Raw genomic sequence first — 25,219 nt, forward strand, 5'->3', positions numbered from 1 at the left:
TTGGGGGTTCTCTGAACTGCACAGAATCTTAGCTAGATTCCCGAACCCCTACAAACCCACAGCAGCCCACCCCTGAACATGCCTAATGCAAATCAACATTAAGGAAAATTGAAATATGATTCTCAAAATTGGGTACCAGTGTTGATTTATAAGGAGGCGATGACATTAAGGCCTCAGGCTTTCTTAGTAGAGTTCTGCTCATAAGTGAAAAGGGGGCTTCATCTGGACAGTGTTCAGAATGAAACATCCCTTTAAAGCTGTTTTGTGAAGTAATCTGGCTCCACTCTTATCAAGAGAGAAATGATGCTGCAGTGTTGTTTCTTTTCATGTCATTTTGATGATCTCTGACAGCAGTTCTAGCAGAGGCCTGTTCTAACCACTTGATGTGTTAGAGAAAGCAATGGGAACAACATGAAGTATTTCAGTGATGTAAGTTGTGACATCTCCATGCCTTGACAAGGTGGAAAGTGTCACCTGCGTGGCATGAATGCTTCATCGAGGAAATTGCTATTGTTTGCCACAGGGCTACTTTGTAACCTTTCTTCAGTGTGTCAGTCAGTATTTCAGCTCTTGCTATGTATCTCAAAACTTAAGACCAAGTTGGAAAAACTCCTAATTTTCAAGCAGTGTACATAATAACCAATGCAACCATAAGCTTTCCAACATATGGAAATAAGAAAAGAGACAGGGAAGAAAAGCTGTTAATTATGGCAAGTGACTAAATTTGGATCCTTCTACAAATAAAAGATAATAAACTGAATCCAAACAATTTATTATTGCACTTAGGTGTGAAAGCTTGGGAGTGTGTGAGGGAATTTCTCACTGGACACAGGATCTCTTACATTTGTTTTCCCTTTCTTCACTTTGATGGACAGTAAATATTTGCACTTCAGGATCCACTAGTTAACAGTTAAAATCCAAGAATAGTTAAATTCTACTAATGTTACTTAAAGTGGATCAGGAAGTATAAGAGGAATTAAAATGCCATGACTGGAACCATCTACAGCATTCTCTCTAATTGGGACATGCTTCATCAGGTAATCAACTTAATCAGGACCTTTCCCAAGGAACCCAATTAAAAGTTTAATGACACCGTGTGGCACGGGCTGCTGCTTAATTGGGATGATAATTCTGTTCTTTATAATTGGGATACTAGAAGGTGATTAAAGGAACCAGAACAGAATGTCCTTTGTGATTCTTACAAGCTGAGAGTAATTTGCTTTTTAAAAAAAAAAGAGAGAGAGAGTTTCTGTCATAGATGTTTCTAGCAATCTTTCCAGATTCTGAGAGTTGAGATGGCAATAATAATAACTCATTCCAAAATGACAATATTATTGCACAAAGCTGGTAGAACTCAAATTTCCCAATCAAAGTGCATTGTTCATCCAAATCAGTTCTTGAGATGTTCATTCAGAAAGAAAGATACACAGGGGAACATTAGGAAGGCATGCTAAAACAACCCCCATTTTAAAAAAGCAAGCTTATCCTCTTGCTTTATATGTGGGAAAGAGCCACATTTTGCACATGTTTATATATGTACTGATAAAGTGCAAACATGCATTGACTGCCTGTCACAGGAAAGGAACCTGCAAATATGTAACTGTTGATGATAGATAGATAGATAGATAGATAGATAGATAGATAGATAGATAGATAGATAGATAGATAGATACTGTAGGTAGGTAGGTAGGCAGGCAGGCAGGCAGGCAGGCAGGCAGGCAGGCAGGCAGGCAGATAGATAGAATTATTTATTGGCCAAGTGTGATTGGACACACAAGGAATTTGTCTTGGTGCGTATGCTCTTAGTGTACATAAAAAAGAAAAGATACATTCGTCAAGAATCATAAGGTACAACACTTAATGATAGTCATAGGGTACGAATAAGCAATCAAATCATACTAGGAAACAATCAGTATAAATCGTAAGGATAAAGCAACAAAGTTACAGTCATACAGTCATAAGTGGGAGTAGATGGGTGATAGAAATGAAGAGTAGAAGACTAGGTTCCACGCAGGTGATTATTTATAGGTAAATCAAGCTTTGTTTTTAAAAATCAACTGCTATATTTAATGTTTGCAGAAAAACTTAAAAATTTTGTATAATTCTGGTCATCCCCACAAGAAAATTTTGGAGCTAGAGAAGATGCAGAAAAAGAAGAAGAAAATGAGTAGAGATTTTCCTTTCTCTTACCAGAGCATGTTTCTGCCATGAAATTCATGAATGGTTGAGTGGAAACTCCCTGCTGCTTATGGGCCTTCCAATGGGATCTACTATGCCACTGTGGGAATCTACACTGCAAGCATTTAGTCTCTTCCAAAGAATCACTTGTTTATGCCACTGTAGATATGTGCAAGAGACAAGTCAACCTGAAATCAACTTTTGTGCATCTTGCTTACACTGTTACTGTTACTGCTTCCAAAAATCTTATCTGCAATTTCCTCAGCTCAGGTTCCAGAGGAAAATGTGTTGAAAAATTTCATGCAACTTCTCAAATCTTAGATGAAGCAGCTTCACTTTGATGGAAATTCTGCTTTCTTCTGCTTCATGTCTCTGAGATTTTCCTCCTTCCTCCAGAAGACAAAGCACTATTTCCATGGGTGAAATGCTACCGGTTTGGGCCAGTTTGCCCGATCCAGTAGTAAAAAATGCTACTGATTCACCGAACCAGTAGTAAAAAATGTAAAAAAAAAAAAGTTCCGACAATCAGCTGAGCAACGCAGATCATCATTTAAGCATTTTTTTTTCTACCAGTTGTCCAGAACTGGTAGTTAAAAATGCTTTAAAAAGTAAAAAAAAAAGTTCCGACGATCATGTGTCGCTCAGCTGATCATCGGAACTTTTTCTTTTTACTTTTTAGGCATTTTTTACTACCGGTTCGGGCGATTAGGTAGTAAAAAATGCTTTAAAAAAGTAAAAAGAAGGTTCTGACAATCACAGCTGTGCCGCATGATCGCCAGAGCCTTCTTTTTACTTTTTTAAAGCATTTTTTACTACCTATTCGCCCGAACCGGTATTTTAAAAATGCTTTTAAAAGGTAAAAAAAAAGGTTCCGATGATCACGCACAACACAGCTGTGATCGTTGGAGCCTTTTTTTTACCTTTTAAAAGCATTTTTAAAATACCGGTTCAGGTGAATAGGTAGTAAAAAAATGCTTTAAAAAAGTAAAAAAAAAAGGCTCCGACGATCACAGCTGTGCTGCGCGATCATCAGTATTCAATCTGGATCAGTCACTGGGATCAGAGAATTAGCCTTCTGAGCTTTCAGACTTGTGCTGGAGCCCATCCTCAGGCAACTTCTTTCTACCAAAATGTCTCTACACCGGAATGTCTCTACACATTTGGGTAGAGAGACATTCCCTGAGGATAGGCTCCAGCACGATTCGGAAAGCTTGAAAGACTAAACCTCTCATCCCTGTTGATCGACTCAGCTTAGATCCTGCAACATTATCCTGAGACATGTATATATTTGCTTTCATTCATAACGTGTGATATTTACAAATCACTTGTATACCTCAAATAGTAGAAATGTTTTTTTCTCCTCCTTTATAATACAGTTTTTTTTTAATTTTCTTCGTAATAACTGATGCTTTTGCTCATTATCTCTAATACAGATACGTTTTAGTAGAAAAGTTATACACGCCAGCTAGGAACTTCGGTTGCTTTAATTAATTAATTGCACTAATAATAATGACTGCTAATTTACTCTATAATTATGTTTATGAATTAATTGCTCCAATGTTGTGGCTTATAACCATTATACACAAACATGACAGCTCAGTTTAAGCGAAACATGTATGGGAGACTTTTCAGCCCTACTAGATCCCAGAATTTCATTTGAATAGCCCAACTTCCCTCCTTTTTTTCCCATCCATTGATTCATAAAACCGCTGTCACTTTGCCATGGTAGTGTGTTTTTTTTAAAAAAAAATTATAAGCTACCACAGAAAGAGTCTCCTCTATGTCAATATTCACATTTCCTTGGTGATTAAATATTTGTTCACTGTTACATCAACGTAGGAAATCCTACGCAATTTCTGGGCATCTCATGTTCTACATTATATGTCTCCAGATCTCTTTTTCTCAAGTTAAACCTTTCAGCTTTAATTTTTTAACACAAGCATATCTCTGCTACAGGCATTTGAAAATGCAGATTTGACTGGTGTAAGCTCTCTTTTAAATCTTACTTTCACTGTTTACATATCTCCTTTCAGATGTTTGGACTGTGTTTTTGTTTTTGATCTGAAAAATCTGACTATTTGCTCCCAACTCCTTGAGCCAAGATCAGAAATTCCAGTCTGTACTCCAAAGGAGGAGCTGTCCTCCAATTTGGACAATGGCCACCACAAGATCTGACTGGTTGCTCTTCTGCTTTTTGTTCATCCCATGCAAAAGAAAAAGAAAAAAAGGCAGCTGATATCTAGGTGGACCAGATATCAGTATTGGCCTTTTGTTTTTAGGGATTGTTCCCTTCTTGCTAGTCTTCATGTTTTTCTTTTGCTTTCCCAGAAATTTGTAGACATGAATGCCTTTAACCCCTTCCCCTTTAAGACTAAGGTAAAGTAAACCGTTTCTTTTTACTCTTTATGTGCTACAATAATCAAAGCAATAGGGGAATAGATTGTTCATGTCTACAATCCTGTGTACAATCTATGGAAACGTTGTAATAAGGAAGTTCAGCTCCATGGAAATAAAGTAATAATATATTCATTTATTCTTTCACTCATAGGATGGGAAAAGAATGTTTGCATTATTATTGGCAGGGAATGGGAAAACAAGGTAAGCAAGCTTAACCCAACCTGAGCAGAAACACAAGGGTGTTTGAGAGGTCCTTGGTGCTCTCTCTGCTTGCTTGTTTTCTTGAAGACATTTCATTACCCAAAGTAGGTAACATCATCAGTGCTAGTAAGGAGAATACTCCAATCAAGAAACTGCCAAGAAGCCAACAGTAAACAGTCCAACCAAAGAATCTCTAAAACCACTTCCACCAGTATTGACAGGGTAAGCCACTAGAATATAAACTGATAGCAAACCACACTCTTTACTAACACTGTTACCTAGTTTGAGTAATTACCTAGCCCAGGTAATGAAATGTCTGCAGGAAAACCATCAAGCTCATAGAGCACCAAGGACCCCTCATTTCAACCCTGTGCTACAAATATTCTCCTTTATTGGTACAAAGTTGTCTACTGGAAGACATAAGGACTGAATGGTGTGTGAACATCTATGTTTGAGAATAGTTCACTTAACTCTAACAGGCCATCAATAGATCAAGCCCAAGATAATTATTTTTTAAAAAAAAACCATTGCAACTGCTGACCAATAGAGAATATAACAGCTTGGCAGTCTAAGACAAAACGCTACTCAGGGCACCAACCAGTCACTGGAGGGAAGGAGTCATGCCAGCCACTCCACTGCAGCCAATCAGAAGTGGGTTTTACTAAAATGGAATGCAGGGCCCAAGACTACTCAGGCAGGAAGATATTTTTGACTGAAGATGGAAAACATGGATAAGGAACACATCTCTGATTGGCTGGGAGTGAAAGGAGGACAGTATCATTCCTTTTTGCATTCAGGAAGTGGTGAGTACCATAGACTAGCAATAGGACAAGCAAAAAGTGAGGATCTACTCTTCCCCTCCCTCCCTCCCTCTCTCCCTCCCTCTCTCTTCCTCCCTCCCTCCCCCCTCCATCATGTCATTGGACACCTCAAGTGATCCATCTACTTCACCTTCAGCCTGTACCAGAATTTGCCTTCTTTTTCTGTTGTGCTATCTACCTAACAACTTGCATAGTAGTTGGCAAGCACTTGGCCCAATCCGCCGCCTCTTACCGTTTACTCAATGCAATGCACACGTTCCAATAATTAGATATATGGATCAGAAGCATTTCTGAGCTGCTTAGCCAAGTGCATCTCTTGTCCTTTGTACACATATTTGTACAAAGTGTTGCCTGTAATTTTAAAGATGCTTGCCTGAGGGAGGTTTCATTTTTCCATTGAAGTCCCCTTGATTTACTGTATGCAATATGTTACAGCTTCCTTATTTGCTCCTCTGGGACACTTACTGACAGTAAATCTCTATTAAAATATTCTTCCATATGGTTGCATGAAAATTTTATAGCAGTGAGCCTGGGGCTGAAGGTCACAGCTGAGTAGCTGCAGTTAAGCAGTGCAGTCTATAGACTTGGAGGTACATCTGTTCTGGGAGTGAGAATAAAATTAGAATTTTACTCTCTGTGGCAATTCTTGAAACTAGTTACGCTTGTTTATCATAGCCAGCCTGCACCAAAGCAATGTCTTTCAGAGACACATTATTGAATATTGTGGTTACACGTATTAGATTGTGAGTCTAGATAATAAGAAAAACAAATGGCAAACCCTAATGAATATTTCATTTATGATAGAGGGATGTATCTTGCTTACATGGTTTATTAATACACGTAATGTATTGTTCACCAGAAAAAATTCTGGATGTTGGATTTTCAAGTTTTCTAAGTGATTCATTGCTATTATATTTAATCAGCTTGTTGAGAGGAAAGAGGTCAATTGCAGGCAGTCACCAACACCGTTAAGACAACAAGGTTGTTGGCAACCAGTGTTAGTCCTTAGAATCCCAGAAATGGGGGGGGGGTCAACTTTTTGTAAAACTCATGGCAAGGTGCTTCTAAATGTGTTCCTCACAAAGCATAGGATGTACACATGACTCTAAATGTGCACAGTATCCAAGACAAGGATCAGCCAAATGTTAATCTACAGCTTGTTGTTTGCTTGGGGAGAACAGCAGGGATGTTTCTAATCCCATTTTATTGAGCAACATCACGAAATCTATCAAAAAGAATTCAGGCCAGAGCAGATCTTTCCAAATTCCAAGTGGGATGCAACTGGAGAACTCTCAGAGAGAAATCTGCCCTAAAACGTATCTCAGAGGGCTAGCCTATTTTGGATTGTGGACAATTCCTCTTAAAACTATTTTGACCCATTTAGAACTAACTTCTTTGAAGTGATCCCAAATACCTTATTTCTCTCTCTCTCTCTCTCTTTTTGAAACATTTATCATCAGATTGCAATTAATCATAATGCAGGAGGGCAAACTTTCTGGCATGCCAGGGCTCGAGATTTTGTTCTCCAAGTTATGACTTATTTATTTAATTAATTGATTAATTTGCATGATGCTTGATTCCCCGGCAACTCTGGGTTGGCTCACAAGTAAAAACATTAAAAACAAAATGAAAGCAATAATAGATAAAAATAAAAAGAGTTAAAGATGGCAATGATGACAAAAAAATAGATGAACAACAGAGAAACAAACTCACCCAATCAAAAGGAGTTTTTACTCCTACTGACCAAGGGTCCGGGTGAAGATACAAATCTTCTAGGTCCTTTGAAATATTAGCAGGGTGGAAGCAGTCTGGATCTCAGGGGGAACTTCATTCCAGAGGGCAGGTGTTGTTGCTACAAAGTAGACATATTTCTCGAATCCCAAAAGACAGCATTGTTTAATCAAAGGAACCCAGAGTGTGCCAACTCTGCCAGATCAAATTGGCCAAACAGATATTATGGGAGACAGGCAGTCCCTCCCGGTCCTTTGCCATGTAGGTTTTTCTAGGTAATAACCAGCACTTAGACTTGGAAGCAAACTGGCCACCAGCATAGCTTGAGTAGTAAAGATGTTACATGGGCATATTAAGGCATGTCTGCTACTGCCCATGACATTTGAACCTTGTCGGTTGTCTTCAAGGACAGCCCCGTGTAGAACACATTGCAGTAGCCAAGACTTGAAATGACCAGTGTGAGTGACTATCTGAAGAGCTTCCCAATCTAGGAAAGGGCACAATTGGTGCAACACACGAAGCTGCGCAACAGCCTTTGTAGTCATAGTTGCCACCTGATCAGCGAGAAGCAGCTGTGAGTCTAGGAAAACATCCGAACTACACAGCAATCTTGAAGTAGATTCTCCAGGAATGCTAGATAAGGGAGAATATGGAACTCAACTTTTGAGAATATTAACTTTTCTTCTTTATTTTGTTGGGAAACAAATTTATAGTCCTTACACTTGCCGAACTACAGTATAGCTGTATACAGGTAGTCTTCAATTTACAATCACAATTGAGCCAAATTTTTTATTGCTAAGTGAGACATTTGTTAAGTGAATTTTGCCCTGTTTTATGACCTTTCTTGCCACAGTTCTTAAGTGAATCACTGCAAGTGTTAATTAACACGGTTGTCAAGTCAATCTGGCTTTTCCATTGACTTTGGTTGTCAGAAGGTTACAAAAGGGGATCACATGACCCCAAGACACTGCGATAGTTATAAATGTGAGTCAGTTCCCAAGCATCTTTAATTTTGATCATGTGACCATGGGGATAGCGCAGTGTGAAAAATGGTCATAAGTCACTTTTTTAGTGCCATTGTAACTTCAAACATCCACCAAATGAACTGTTGTAAGTTGAGGACTACCTGTAGCTTCGTTATAACTAAGCTATAACACTATGGAGGAATATCTGTGAAAGGATGGAAGAGTGGGTGGCTGAAATAAAGTTTCAATGATTGCTAAAGAGAGTCTAGACTCTTCTTCATCTCTGAAAGAAAACAGCAAAACTCTCTCTCTCTCTCTCTCTCTCTCTCTCTCTCTCTGCCCTCCCTCCCTCTCTCTCTCCGTAAAAGTTCTTTCAAATGCCCTAAACTCCACTCTTGCTCATTTCCCCTTAGAATAGCTTGAGCAACTACATTAACTCAGTCCCACCACTAATGTGAGCCAGGCCAATTTGCCAATGTTGTGGGGATTTGTATGACGCTTGGAAAGTCAAGCTAATGAAAGATTTATTTTTTTATTTATTTTTTATTTTAATTTGATTTATATGCCGCCCTTCTCTGGAGACTCAGGGCAGCTTACAATGCGTTAAGCAATAGCCTTCATACTTTTGTATATTTATACAAAGTCAGCTTAGATGGATGGATTCAGCTTCAGAGGAAATGCTGCAAAGGCAGATTTATAGCACCCCTGCTGGAGTTGTGGGGCACCTGTATTCTACTGGCTGCTCCAGTCACCTCCCAGGCTTCAGCAGTTTTCCCCTCTGTCCTGTAGCCAAGGCATAGCACCATCTTGGCTGCTCCTCCCAGTTCCTTCAAGGAAAGTTCTGCTGCCGCCCCTCACAATAGCTGGATGGGGGTTTAAAAACACCTTTGAATTGAATTCAATTGAATTGAATTTATTAAATTTTTATACCGCCCTTCTCCCAGAGGGACTCGGGGCATTGAATAGCCAGGATTAAAATACATACAATATGAAAATTAAAATAATTTAAAACATAATTAAATCCATTTGGCTTCCCCAATTTAAAACCCCTTACCCATAATTAATTAAAACCCCTTACCCAACAATTAAAAATTTTAAGCCAGCCCGGCTTGCTGAAAGAAGAAGGTCTTCAGAGCCCGGCGGAAAGTATGGAGGTCCGGGATCAATTGTATCCCTGGGGGTAGCTCGTTCCAGAGGGTGGGTGCCCCCACAGAGAAGGCTCTCCCCCTGGGGGTTGCCAGTCGACATTGCTTGACCAACGGCACCCTGAGGAGACCCTGTCTGTGGAGTGTATTGGTTGGTGGGAGGTTGTCGGTGGCAGAAGGTGGTCTCGTAGGTACCCAGGCCCTAAGCCATGGAGCGCTTTAAAGATGAAAACCAATACCTTGAAGCGCACCCGGAAGACCACTGGAAGCCAGTGCAGCTCACGCAGGAGAGGTGTTACATGGGAGCGCCATGTCGCCCCCTTAATCACCCACATGGCTGCATTCTGGACCAGTTGGAGCCTCTGGGTGCTCCTCAAGGGGAGCCCTATGTAGAGAGCATTACAGTAGTCCAGGTGGGAAGTAATGAGGGTGTGAGTGACCATGCATAAGGAGACCCGATCCAGAAAGGGGCGCAACTGGCGTATCAGGCGAACCTGATAAAAAGCCCCCCTGGCCACAGCCGTCATTTACTCTTCTAAAGACAGCCGTGCATCCAGGAGGATGCACAATAGCCAGCGATGGCACCAGCTGGCTATATCGGGACGCCGGCAACCACAGCCACTCGGTCTTGGAGGGGTTGAGTTGGATCCTGTTCCTCCCCATCCAGACCCGCACGGCCTCCAGGCACTGGGACATCACTTCAAGGGCATCATTGGGGTGGTCTGGGGTGGAGATGTACAGCTGAGTATCGTCAGTGTACAGATGGCACTGCACCCCAAATCCACAGATGATCTCACCCAGCGGCTTCACATAAATGTTGAACAGTAGAGGTGAGAGGACCAACCCTTGCAGCACCCCACAAACAAGGTGCCTTGAGGTTGACCTCTGCCCCCCCAGCCAACACGGACTGCGACCGGTCAGAGAGATAGGAGGAGAACCACCATAACACGGTGCCTCCCACTCCCAACCCTTCCAGCCAGCACAGCATGATACCATGGTCGATGGTATTAAAAGCCGCTGAGAGATCTAACAGGACCAGGACAGAGGAACAACCCCTGTCCCGAGCCCTCCAGAGATCATCAACCAATGTGATCAATGCCGTTTCCGTGCTGTACCTGGGCCTGAAGCTGGACTGGAACGCATCTAGATAGACAAATGCCAAAGCAAACAAGGGAAGGGAAGGAGGGATGGTGTGCTAGCTGTAGGAGAGAGAGCACAACAGTGAGGAAAGTTGTCTGGTGCCATGAAACTGCCACAAAGGAAAACAGAAAGGTTGGTTGGTGCATGTGCCGAAGTGACTTAAGAGAAAGAAGTAGATCCATAACTCCTAAGAAGCTTGATGGCCAAAGCAGAATTTTAACCTTGGTTTCCCCAACTTTGTTCCATCTCTCACACAGTTACGTTGCATTGGTTTTCCTCATAAAATGTATATCTGTACAGGGGTGGGTTCCACTACCAGTTCACAGCGGGATCACATGCGCAGATCACCAATGATGACGTTGTGCCGGGTGGGCGGAGCCTCATGCCAGTTTTCCTACCGGTTCTATAGAACCGGACAGAACTGGGAGCAACCCACCACTGATCTGTACAGTTTCATTCTAGGGAGCCTGTGTTAAACCTGGTTATTTCCAGGTATTGTTCAAATTGTCATAGTTTTCTTACTTTTTTTTTTCATCAAAGCAGTGTTTTTCTGCTTTTGTCTTTTTAAAAATTCACTGAAGAAAATAATGATGAAAACCACGTATCGATTTTGCAAAGAATCTTTAGAAAAATACAAAATATTTCAAATATACAAACACCTGTTGTCATGAAGCCATGTGGTTTTTGTGGAAAGAGAAATCAGGTCAAAAGTAGAAAAATTATAAGAGACAATAGGAGAAGAGAAGAATATATCTGGAATTGTAATGTGGGAGGTAGGAGTGCAGGAAAAACAGAAAGTGAGAGGAGAAAAGCATGGTTCCAAATCATTTATTGCTGGAACCCTTCCCTCTCGCTCCCCCACCCTCCTTCCTTTCCCCTTGTTCTGCCTCATCTCCCTCCCCCTACCCACCCTTTCTCAATATAGAACACAACGCTTGTACCTGTTCTCAGATTACAACCCCACCTTTCATGGTATTATGTGCTTGGGTATGGGAATAACAGCATCCGTTTCCTGTTTTCAACTTTCTATTCTATTTGAGATGAGGAACATAGAGATATCAAAGTACCTTCCCTGACAGCGTAATCTTAATCCACATAGTGGTTTCCAAAATGGGAATAATAATACACTTGATGTTATAGTCAATACAGTTGCATTGGAAAAGCAAGGTAACACTCACCCACCCACTCTGTCCTATTGTCTGTATACAAATCTTAGCAACAATACAGAAGTGTTTTTCTACTGCTTTCTTCTTCTTCTTCTTCTTCTTCTTCTTCTTCTTCTTCTTCTTCTTCTTCTTCTTCTTCTTCTTCTTCTTCTTCTTCTTCTTCTTCTCCTCCTCCTCCTCCTCCTCCTCCTCCTCCTCCTCCTCCTCCTCCTCCTCCTCCTCCTTCTCTCTCTCTCTCTCTCTCTCTCTCTCTCTCTCTCTCTCGCTCTCTTTTACATTTTTACATTTCTTTAGTATTTCTTAGTGGTTTCCTATCCAACTATTTAAACAGGCCTAAATTAGCTTAATTTCCAGGATGCCAAGTTCTACTAGCTCCTTTATATTAAGCAACAGCAGTACAGGATGAACTGCTTCATTGGAAGGGGAAGGGGGTTGTCCTGTTTTTCCACCACTGCTGAAGGAAACTCAGTGTAACAGTGTATTCTGTTAGGCATACCTCCGGGCTTGGCTATAGCCAATGAGGATTTATTTTTTTTTACTTCTTTTCAAATCAGCAAATCCCACAGTTCTTCGATAAACTGCCACTGCTTCTTAGAAAATACATTTTAGTGATGTAGGAGAAATTATTCTGTGGGAAGTATCCCACTAATGCAAGCAGAGAGAGGCAGAAATACTTATACAGTTATTGAATACCCAGTACCAATTTATAAATGGGTAAATCTCCTAGGGGAAAAAAAAATAAAGCTATCCCTTCATCTGACTTTCGTGGGCCAAGTTTATTACTCCAAAAACTAATTTCCAATACCAAGCTATCAAGCATCTCTTTCTACAACAATTCACTTTTGTACAATCCAGGTGAAGAATTCAAGATTTGGGGTCTCAGACAACCTCTCTCTCTCTCTCTCCCTCCCTCCCTCCCTCCCTCTCTCTCTCTCTCTCTCTCCCCTCAATTAGATGAGATCCAACCTCTGGCATGTACCTAATTAATTCACTTGTACCCTATTTTTCAAAGAAGATGGATATCAGCTTGCTGTAATATTTTACTAAAGTGGATGCATGCTGGGTTGGTTTGAAATGAATTCCCAGCCACAATCTCTGACATCCTGACAAGCCAATAAAAGTGATATTAGGTGATTAAATGTAGGAATAAAAAAGAAGGTCGACATAATGATAAACTGTAATGAAGTCAAACAGCTGGCTGACTCCTTGGTGAATTTGCCACCTGATGGCTTGTACTAAGATCCAGGCAATGCCTCCAGCTTGCTAGTCATTTGGCAACCACGGCTATACACACACCAAACATTGCCTCCCGTTCATTAATTGGCTTGCTGGAAATTTGCTTTCTTGCCATTAGACAGAGAACATCTTTTTCAAATGTGAGGGAGAACATGGCCTATTTGTAATATACAGGAACCATTGATTAATGCTGATAAATCACCAGTGGCTAATCTGCAGACAGGGCTAGATTTCTAATATCAAAAATCACACAGAGGCTTTCTTTCTACTTAACTTTGAGTGGATTTGACTCAAGGTGAGATGTTGATGCAGCAATTAATGGAGAGGGGGAGTGTAGAAAGGGAGTTCTTTGTTTTTATTTCCAACATATATGAATTGAATGTGTGGTTAGCTCAACATGATTGCAGCTTGGTTGGAGTTTCCCCACTTTTCTGGCATCCGTTCTCTTCCTCCCCCATCCTTCCGTTGCTCTGCTATGTTTTTCTTTCAGCTGCTAGTTTGGAATCTGAATGGCGTTTAAGTGTGAATAATGTAGTGTAAACTGCATAATTTCTCATGTGTGCAGCCTTGAAAAGAGCAAGAGCAGAACACAATGGAATGCAGTGCGATTCAACAGGGAATAAGGCAGAAGACAAAGAAGATGGATCTTGGCCAAGCTTCCTCGAGGTTTCAAATCAGAACACAGATACTAGGAGGAAACGCAAATGCAGATGTAACTTTGTTATCAAGCTGCAATGACCATCGTACGTCTCTTCTTCCTTCTTTATAGGTGGGCTTGGGGCACTGGGAGTTGTGATCCAATACATCTGGAAAGTATCCAGTTGCAGAAAATCGACATACACAAAAGTAATATTGTGACTACATGTTAGGAAAAATGGAGAATTACCACCAATCCTTTCCTATTTCAGGTCATAATAAGCCACTTCAGTGGAATAGCAGTAGCACTTCTACTAGTTACTTATTTACTTACTACTTATTTACTATGTACTTAATTACTACTTATTTATCACTCCATAGTGCTTTATGAAATCTTCCTTCCCAAAAGGAGTGTTTATAATTGTGATTGTTAAGCTTGTATGAATTAAAAAAAAAAACCAGCAGGTATCTTCAGGACACTTCCCCTCTGATCTGTACCATCATACCTAGTGAGTGGTGTAGAACTTCTCAGGGGGTTTTGTGCTCACAGATGCCTCCTTGCTTAACCCTTGCTCTCCTCAGCCCAGCAGACTGACTACATTCTCAGCAGTTCTTCGCCACCTCTTAAACACACTTTTATGAGGAAGGTAACGTCAAATCACTGTTGCTTAATTAACATGACGGCGAAGGCTCCCATACAGCTGCACAATAGCTTCCCTGACCTTGCAGGAAGGATGCATGACTTCATTATGGAGTATATTGTTTCCTATAAACATATAAAACCTGCGCCAATAACAACCCCATCAGCTGAAATGAAGTTATCCGAGAACAGAATTAAACTCTCCATGACCCCTTTGCTCTACTCTGTAGACCCCTATTAATAATTTCTAATTTAATCAACAGGGGTAAATGTGCTCTATGCAACCCATGCCAGGCACTCTGCCAGGAAGGACCTATCGCTGTCCCTCTCATTTATTCCACTCCAAAGCTCCTTCGTCAGAAGATGTATTTTTCACTGGAAGGCCACTGGTTGATTTCCTCTTTTGTTATCTTTTCAGGCAAAGTCATGTCCTTGTAACGGATAGACGGCTGGCTTTGTAAATAACCCTGGAGTGACTGATGGTGCTTTCACCAGGGGAAGGCGACAAATCGCTGGGCATTATTCACTCCTGGCCTGCGAAGGCAGAGGTGCAGCTGACAAATTTATGACAGATACCAGCTCACCCCTTACACAAATATATGCTTTCCTGGCAAATTCATCACCAGTTTTTAATGGGGCCCAGATCGAATTTGTCAGCTGTCTGTCCCAGTATGTTGTTTCCCTTTAGGTTTCCATCAACGATTGCTAGCTGAAAGCATCTTTCAGCTGCTAAGCCTAGGAGAGATCAATGATGACATATCTATTGATGGCATTTTACCTTCAACTCTTTGGCCATTCGTCATTTTAACAATGCTGATACGTTTATTGAGTCTCTGTGAGTGTCTAGAACTAGATGGAACATGATGGTAGTCTACATCCCTTCACCTCAGCCCTGCTTGCTAAGGATTTCTCGTCCTTGCTCATTTCCTTGCTCAATCTTTTCATCAGAAGATGTAAAGCACATGTCAGAAAAGGAAAGGGACTAGGAGGTGAATGTATCTCATTGTTGGCTGGGGAATTCTGGGAGATAAAGTTCACACATCTTAAAGTTACTAAGGTTAAGAAACACTGGACTAGAAAGTAGATCACTCTCCAAAGTTTTGTTTGTTTGTTTGGAACGTGGTTGATTTTGTAAGAGTTGACTTTTTATGTAAAATCAGCTGTATCTCAACATTTACTATCCCTTCAGACATATACAACAGAAGACTAACTGCCATAACCTTATTTCCGGATCTTGTCATAATTATTTGGATCTCCAATTTCCCTTAGTGTAAAATTTGAAATAATACAATCATATGAATGGACTTGTTCACCTTAGAAAACCATTGTTCAATTAAATAAAAATATGGATGTCTCAAACTAGATACTGATGAGTTCATCATAAACTATCCAAGAAAATTTGCATTGATTTTCAAAACCCTGTTCTTCCAGAATACCAATTTGGAGATATTAAAGAACACTAAATGTGGATCACATCTATCTGAATAGGAAACCAGTTCAGAAAATGAACTGTGGAAGTCAAATTCCCTAAATCGTACGAACCTGTAACCTGGATCAATTCAGCATTTGCTAACTAGCTCAAAAATAATGAGAAATTTTGCATGTAATAGAGCCTGGTGTTCTTTATGGATATTTGTACAACAGGTATAATAAAATGTGCTATTTGTAATGTTCAAATTTCATCTCGAGTTCACCTTCTAAAAAGCATTCTTTGAGTGAATTGTAAAAGGGAAGGGAGGGAGGGAGGGAGGGAGGGAGGGAGAGAGAGAGAGAGAAGAAGGGACTTCTCCTAAGAAGGATTGTTAGTTGGTGTGGATTAGTTTTTTGCATAACTAACTTAATCCTATATAATCTGCCTAAACAGATACCAAATATGCATCCATAATGGGCCACATTTATAATTTTCTTGAATATTGCCATGTAGAAAGACAAAATATATTTGTTTGGAATGAGTAAAAATAGTGAGAAGATGTCACGTAAGTCACTGCTAAAAATTTCAAATAAGAAAGTCACACTTAACCTGGAGAGAATTTATTTTTCCAACTTCCACCAGCCCTCAAGAGAGTACTCAGAGCAATCTACTGGCATCATGAGCATGCGTGTTCATGATCTTTAAAGGATATTAAAAAAGAAGAATATTTTGTTTCTGTCATTTGGAAGATGTCTGCTCCATAATTGGGTATCCCTCCACTTGAAACATTTCCAGCCCTTTGTTGCATATTGTCAAAAATTGAATGAAAACATTATGGCTAATTCAGCTTTTTGAAAAGAACCCTTTTATATTTTGCCTCTGCAAACCACGTTGATTGGGAACAACAGGCTATAGACTTGCAAACTGATGTAAAGACACACTTTTTCAGTATTAGCCATCAGCCTAGACCCGTGATGGTGAACCTATGGCACGTGTGCTACACCTGGAGCTGGAGCTCACCTCCAGCGCGCATGTGCGCACCACCCAGCTGATTTTTGGGCCTTGCGGTCCCACTGGAAGTCAGGAAATGGGCCATTTCCAGCCTCCAGAGGGCCTCGGGGGGGGGGGTTGGGGAAGGCCATTTTCACCCTCCCCAGGCTCCAAGAAAGCTTCTGGAGCCTTGGGAGGGCAAAAAATGGACCAACTGGGCCCACCGTGGCATCGCGTGCCAAAAGTGGGGATTGCATGGTGGGATCATGTGCGTATGCGTGGGGCACATTGAATTATGGGTGTAGGCATGCATGTGTGCGACCCTCCCCCCATGCTCCCCCCGCTTTTGGTGGCTAAAAGGTTAGCCATCACTGGCCTAGACACTGCCTAAATGGAACACAGCTTAGTAGTATAAAATATACCTCTCTTGTGCTTTGGAATAGGATATAAATCAGGGGTGAGTTATCTGTGGCCTGAGGGCCACATTTGGACACCCAATTCCATTTTCAGTCTCCCAGAACCCAATAGGATCACAGTAAAGTGGTGATATTTGATAGTATGATGGGGATGGTGGTTATCTTTTAATTTAAGCTGCAAAAAGGGCAGTTTTAAGAAGGGAGGGACTTTGTCCATCAAACAAAGAACAAATCACAACCTTTAAATGTAACAAAAATGAATCCCAAATCTGGCCTGCATGAATTTGACAGTCCTGGTCTATGATCTCTTTAAGACCCTCCATCTATTGCAATGAATCTAGCATCGGCTTAGTCAGTTTTTGAAATGATTAAGGACACTTTTGTTTGACTAAAGGAAAATTGAGGGTTTGACTCTGTTCACTGCCTCTTTTACCTAGATTTGCACACAAAGCAAAGGATGGCACACAAGTGAAATAATTTGGAGCAAGCAGTGAGAATCAGCTTTCATCTGAAAATTAAGAAGGCTTTGTTGATGGAGATATTTCCCTGCTTTGGTCAGTACTCTTTTCCATTTTCTGCACTTGGATCTCTATTATAGAATTGCAGTCAGATGATAAACATATATGAATGAAAGAATGACTGGAAAATGCGTCTTGATATATTTTTTTTCACCACAGTTGAATAACAGGGGGAGAAAGGATTAAACTGATGCTTTACCAGAAAACTTTAGATTTCTCTGCTTTTTCTTTTATCAAAGGAGGACAAATACTCAATCCATATTGGAAAATGATCCCACATTTTTTATTTTAAAAAGTATGATTTTTTTTCTATCTTGTTGCTAAGTAATACAATTTCCCCAAAGGAAAATAATGCTAAACATCTGTTACTTGTCAGTGTCACTGTCTATAGTCAATCACTTTATTGGGATATGTTGTTCAGAACCAGTTGATTGTTTTTTGTTAGATACTTCTAACATTATTGTGCTTATTGGAAAGGCAGAGTAAAGGGTTCCTCTCTAAATCCCTTTACCTATAAACTGAAGCATGTTAACTTGTATGGTTCTTTCATCAATTTTCTACTTACGGAATGCCTTCTATTGCCAAGAGACTATATGCCCATCTACCCTTTAAATACTTACTTTTAGAAATTCGTTATGACACATTAGAGGTGTGATTTTTCTCAAACTTTAGTAGGAATAAAGCATTCAGCTCTAGGAAAATCCATAAGATTTAAATACCCTTGAACCCATTAATACTGGTGATGTTGAACATGTTCATCAATGTAATGGATTTTTGTCCATAAAACAATTTCTTTACCAAAATTCCTCATCCACGTAGGTGATAAGAACAGATTTCCACAAACATTGTTCATACAAATATTCTTTAACATGCCTATGCTTGCATTTATATAATAGAACCTAACCATGTTGGACTTTGTAGACACTGGAAAAAGATAGGGTTTGTTGATTTGGCTGGATCATGCCATAACTAGTTTATTTGGCAAAGGAAAAGATAAGCCATCAAATGAGATACTATCAAAGCCAAATTACATGCAGTTGGAGAAGAGGGGAAAGATATTCACTTTAAAATTTACCTTGCTTTAAATTTGATAGCAAACAAGTGCATATTTATCATCTCTTAATTTTAGTAGCTTGTATGGAGCATAAAAATTAAAATCCAAAGCAAGTAAGTTAAAATTAAAGAAGCTTCTTGGATGAAAAATGAAATATTTTCAAAGGAAAAAAAAGAGTGTCCTTTAACATTGTCTTGTTAAAATTAAAAAGTTTAATTCATTGCTCTATAAATGTACAGTATATTCTTCCCAAACTCTCAGAGTTACATAATATCAAAAGCCAAGATTGGGAATGTCTATGAAATCCTATTTCAACAACTGCTTTAATAAATAAACTGAGTGGAAAACCTTTCCTATTGTAATGTGATTAAAAATGGCTTCTAAGTTATTTAGCCACTCCATAGATATTTGCAAGAATGTGATTCAGGAGCAGGTTGGACTTCGGATTCAGTCTCCTGGCTTCACAAAGCAAGCTGAGTTACTATTAAATGTAACATGAGCTGTCCCTTGAAAGTGTTTAATAAAGACATGACACTTCTCATTGGAAGAGATGCCAGAGTTTTAAGACTTATGAGCCATATGCTTACGTCAAGATTATACACTCGGGGTCTCCTTCTTGACTTCAAAGGGAGCTTTGGGGTGCTTTGCAGATGGTCAGGCTATGCTTACAAGAGCCTGACGATTGCATTCTGATGGTTTGGGGGGGATACTTGGCCAGCCTGAGCCAATTCATCACCAGTCAGCGTCTCCAGCCCACCCTGGTGAGTTGGAAGCAGCAAAACTGAGGTAGCTCTCCATAAGCATGGTCTTTCGGGTCTTCTGGAAACACATATTAAACCCAGGCCAAAGAAGGAAGTGAGAGATCCAGAGAACAATTTCTTTACGCTGGAAGCAAGGGTTCTGTAAGCCAGCTAAGAAGGGTGTGGAAAGCCTAAAGGCACATGGTGGCCAGCCAATTTTCTGAGTCATACTGTCTCAGCAGGGGCAGGGAGGGAGGGAAGAAATCTGGAGATGTAAGGATAGCAACAAGTGGGGGAAACCCACCTGGAAAAGTAACTCATGCCTGCAAAAGCAGGAACTGTCACTCTTTCAACAAGTTTTAGCAAATACGCTTACTTTCCTGAGAGGTAGAAGAGTTTTTAAAGAATGGAGACTGAGAATGAATAAGCAGCAAAGATGGTTCCTTTCTCCAGGAATGTTCTCATTAACCATGATTCTTTGCAATAGCCCAACAGCTGGCCTGTGTGTTGCCTTCTGCAGATGAATCAGACAAGTCAGATGTGCAGCTGTGCATATTGAGCACATAGGGATATGATTAGCTATTTGCTGGCCAGAAAGGAGTAGGCTGCATCTGGTGGAGTAGCGTGAGGTGAAAGTCCCAGAGTAGCCTCTGGAGTCATTCATCTTCTACAAGAGGCTGAGCTGCCTTAGAACCAGAGCTGTTCCTCAAATCTGTCATGTTTCTGTTATAAACGCATCCACTAGTACTACTAAAAGAAAAAGCCTGAGAAACAGCTGAAGTATAAAGCTCTATTCTATGACTACGGAGGAAATGAATTTGCTAAGGACACTAAAGCAAAATGTCATCTGGAAATAAATAGCAATAGCACTTAGACTTATATACCACTTCAGACTGCTTACAGACCTCTCTAAGCGGTTTACAGAGTCAGCATATGGCCCCCCCCCCAACAATCTGGGTCCTCATTTTACTGGCCTCGGAAGGATGGAAGGCTCAGTCAACCTTGAGCCTGGTGAGATTCAAACTACCAAACTTCTGGCAGCCAGCTGTCAGCAGAAGTAGCCTGGAGTAGTGCACTCTAAGCACTGTGCCACCATGGCTCATAAATGGCTTCTCTTTCCAAGGAAATCAAGTACTTTACAATAAATAGGGTTATCACCTTGTCATCCTATTAAAGCCAGTCAGTCCTTCATCATAAGATTCCCCCTTCAGGCACTTTTGGAAGGAAGGAAGGAAGGAAGGAAGGAAGGAAGGAAGGAAGGAAGGAAGGAAGGAAGGAAGGAAGGAAGGAAGGAAGGAAGGAAGGAAGGATTAGAGAAAGGGGAGGAGAAGCATTGAACCCTTCGGCCAGTTGATTCAGAAAGAATTACAGTCACTTTTATCCTGTGTATAAAATGCCAACAGAGAGCTAGTTTTGTTCAGTGGTTAAGGCACCAGGCTAGAAACCAGGAAACTCTAATCCCACTTTAGGCATGAATCTGGCTAGGTGATTTTGGACCAGTCATTCTCTCTCAGCCTTAGGAAGAAGAAGGCAAGGGCAAGTTACTTGTGAAATCTTGCCAAGAAAACTTCACAGACTAGTCCAGGCAGCTGCCTTGTGTCAACACTGACTTGAAGTCAGAATAGAAAAAGAAAAAAGAATATGGTAATGCCACTTTACATTTTTTAAATCTACGACATTATCCAGTTTGCATCTTTATCTCTAAAGAAAATTCCTATCTCAGACCAAGTATATGCATAAACCTATTTCAAACTATTCCAACAAGAACAGCTAGCTCCATTTTAGTTGAATTTATCATTTTTTTCCATGATGGACATAACTGAGGCTGGGACAAGAAGACATGGAGGTCCTCAAAGGTGCTGTTCGGAAGGCAACTTGATAGTCCAGAAGTGAAGAATCTTCTTATTTATTTATTTATTTATTTGTTGGTTCGATTTATATGCCGCCCTTCTCCGGAGACTCAGGCGGCTTACAATGCTTTTAAGCAATAGCCTTCATACTTTTGTATATACCTGCTTAGTAGGGCTTTCGCCCCCCCCCCCCAGCGGTGTTCTTTTTTATACAAAGTTAGCTTATTGCCCCCACAGACCGGGTCCTCATTTTGCCTACCTCAGAAGGATGGAAGGCTGAGTCAACCTTGAGCCTGGTGAGATTTGAACTTGCAGTAATTGCAGGCAGCTGGTGCTACTTAACAGCACTTTAGTCTGCTGCGCCACCAAGGCTCTTAATGACAAGCGAAAAATTGGATGACAAGCGAAAAATTTTCAAGGAAAAAGCCAAGAAAGTCCAGTTGCCTTTTGAAAAAAAGCACCTTTGGGACAAACGTGATCTAGATGACTCAGAAACGCCATGGATATCGACTCATAGAGGTGTTGGGTGGCTTCCCATAACTGAGGCAATGCAAAATGTGTCATTCATTTATGCACCAGAGAATTTATTTATTTAATCAGATAGCATAATCTGCTATTTCCTGAGGATTAATAGTGGACAAACAGATCAACAGACAAATAATTTGTAAAGAGAATGGGGGGGAGGGGTATTAATTCTGCCAGGCTCAGGACACTATTAATGAAGTAACAGCCACATGACCACTTGACAAATGACCAAGTCACTACTGTAAGTTAACACCGTGACTGCCAGGAAAGAAACAAGCCTTAATAGCTATAAATATTTAATTATATAGGAGATGAATAATAAATTAGCCAGAACATCCTAATGACATAAACTTACAAGGAAGTCTACCACAGACTGTGAACAATATGGCAAATACCATTAAAGCAGGATTGTGCAATTGTTTGTCTTTTGCTTTTTTTTCACAAATTCAAACTGAGATGGTATACCCGCACAGAAACACACACCTTATTCTGTATTCATTCTGGATACAAACCATTAAGTCAGAGGTCTAAGGGGGCTTGAGCCATCTGCATTGTTACCAGCTTAAAACCGTAATTTCTCAAATCTATTTCCCGGTAACCAAGCCAATATTCATTAATACCGCTGGCAAATTAAGTGATATTGCCTTTGTCCTCTCTCAGTGTCTGGAGGCTGAAGGAGTTTGGATGGGGAAACAGCAGGCTTCAGCTCATCCTTGGCAAGACTGAGTACCTCTGGGTTTTGGGACCTTCTGGTTCCAGAGATTTACCATCTCTTATTCTGGATGAGGAGGCCAGGTCCACAATCTGGGGCTTCTCCTGGACTCCCAACTCCTGCTCAAAGAACAGGTGGCAGCCTTGGCCAGGAGGGCCTTTGCACAGTTGTGTGTTATGCTCCAGTTGCACCCTTTCCTAGGAATTGCACTACAAGATTCTGCTCTCCCACACACATGTCCCGGCTACCTCCTGAATGGACTACTGCAACATCCTGCACGGGGAGTTGCCTTTGAAGCTACAAGTGGTCAAAAGGCAGAAGTTCAGGCAACTATGCACACTCCTTGAGCAGCATGTTATACTTCTTATCCATGAGCACCATTGGCTACAGAGTGCTTCTGGGTGCAATTCAAGGTGCTAGTAATGATGATCTTATGCAATGTGATATGGGGAAGTGTGTTTGAGAAGTTGCCTCTCCCCGTTTATATCTACCTGAGCCATCAGATCCAGCAGGAAAGGTATATTATGAATGTTATATGATGGAATCTAGAAGAGACCCTTTTCTGACATGGTACCAGCCCTTTGAAACATCATTCCCCTGGAGCTTGAATTGAATCTACCCTTCTGGCCTTTAGAAAAGGCCTGAAGAATTGGCTGTGCCATTGTGCCTATGGTTCAACCATAGTAGTGAGTCCTGACAATGGCTGTATTAAATGGATATATGATTTATACTCACCAGCTGATTATAATACTGTCTTATTGAATTGCCTTAGGATATAATAGTCCTATTGTCTATATCAGATCACAAGGAAGGGGAAAACATTAAGTGAGACTGTTCTCCCTTTTTTAAATAGAAATTTTATTTTAATTTTATTAAAAAGGACAATTGCAATGAAAAAAAAATTAATACAAACTAACAAAAGAAAAAAGAAAAAGGTGCAGAAAAGAAAAAATAGAAAAGAAAAAATATGAGTATAGTAAAGAGTAAAAAAAACCATATAAAGAATTCATTGCCCCCATCATCACAAGGTATTAAAAATTTAATGATTTATCACATTCTCTTAAAATGCAATAAATTATCTCTTATTCCCATATCCATCTCTTATCTATGAACAAATCCTTTAAAAACTCATAATTTCAATCCTTACCAGCAAAATCTAATAAGAGTTACCAGAGACAACAACATTTATTTTAACTTTGATCAAATCATCATCATCATCTTAGCTATCCACTGCAGGATGAAGGCCTCTTCCACATATTTCCAACCAATATGGTCCTGAGGTTTTCTTTGCCAGTTGGGCCCATAATAATTGGTGATATTGTTGATCCATCTTGTTTTAGGTCTCTTTCATGGACACTTTTTTTCAAGTGGGATCCATTCTATGACTGCCGTGGTCCACCTGCCATCAGTTATTTTTGCTATGTGACCAGCCCATTTCCATTTCAATTCTTTTACTCTCTTGATGATATTGTATACTTTTGTTTGTTCTCTAATCCATGTGCAGTTCTTTCTATCTTGTCTTGTATGCATCTTTCCATGGCTCTTTGTGCCACTCATAGCTATTGTATCAATTGTGAGGTTAGTGTCCATGTTTCCGGCATATGCTGGAACATGTAGCGCACACTTGATCAAATAAACCAACATTATATTCTTTCCTTTTACTTTTAACAATCTTAGTCTTTTTTTCTTCAAATAATGTTCTAAACTAATTTATTTTCATTTTTATTTTGCACAAAATTTTTCACAAAATTCTTCAAAGCTTTAACAAGCTTTTTTTGTAAATCAAAAATAGGAAGGTTATCTAGGTCACTTTCTTGCATTGTTATTTTTATATTCATTTTAATTATTAAGACATTAGCCAGTTCTTTTTTTATGTCTAGTGGATGATTTTTCCATACTATACTTTTAGCCTGTTATTTTCAACTACACTTTCAGATCAGTCTCAGTCTTGTCTGGTAAAACTTGTAAAAGACAATCAGTCTTTAATGGTAGATACTCTCAAAATTAGCTTCTGTATCCATTGTTCAAAAATATCATTCAATTAAAGAATTCAAAACAAAACCATCTTCTCACATGAAGGGTAGAAGAGTTATAAAATTAATTTATAATTAATTTCAAAAACATGTTTCAAATTTATCTCAATCCTATCTAAGTGATTAGAAAAGGAAGTAAGCAAACCTGGTGTTAAAGATGCAGAATATTTCAGCCAGATGACGATTCCTAGATTCCTTGTCTCCTAGAATTAAAACCACAGGAAATCACTTTCTCGCAGTCACCTCATGAAGAGCAGCTGTATGAAACACTTGTGGATAATCTCCTTTTCTTGCTGACTATTCTATCACAGCATAGATTTACATTGATTAAGCATGTAAAAAAAGTCGGCGCTTTTAACTACAAAAACTATGCGCACTTAGCAGAGTGTAAGTCCCATTGAACATCTGTGAGTAGACCTGTTTACGCTTGTACTGTCAGCCATTTTGTTTACTTAAGATACAGTGCAGAAGTGCCTATTAAGTAGCATATTTTTATAAAACTAATGAACACCTGTGAGTAGACTTGTTTATGCTTGTACAATCAGCCATTTTGTTCACTTGGGACACAATATGGAAATGCCTATTAAATAGCATATTTTTATAAAATTAATGAAAATGTTTTATGCACTCAGGTGAATTCAACCAGCCAACTTTCACAGAGATTATTCTTGAGGTCATATCAACTACAGGTAGAAAAAAAATCTAAAATGAAAT

The 25,219-nt window shown here is 40.0% G+C and overlaps 1 long non-coding RNA gene across 1 annotated transcript in view; it reads right to left on the reverse strand.

The window, feature by feature from the left end:
* LOC117674166 (uncharacterized) overlaps positions 1–24,925 on the reverse strand; it is a 49,796-nt gene extending 24,871 nt beyond the window's left edge. The window contains exon 1 of the long non-coding RNA XR_015731247.1: positions 24,651–24,925. This is a non-coding gene — a long non-coding RNA (uncharacterized LOC117674166). The remainder of the gene's footprint in view (positions 1–24,650) is intronic.
* Between the last annotated feature and the right edge of the window lie 294 nt (positions 24,926–25,219).

This window comes from Pantherophis guttatus, chromosome 1, assembly GCF_059756535.1.
Source record: "Pantherophis guttatus breed Tessera chromosome 1, ASM5975653v1, whole genome shotgun sequence".
Lineage (NCBI taxonomy): Eukaryota > Metazoa > Chordata > Lepidosauria > Squamata > Colubridae > Pantherophis > Pantherophis guttatus.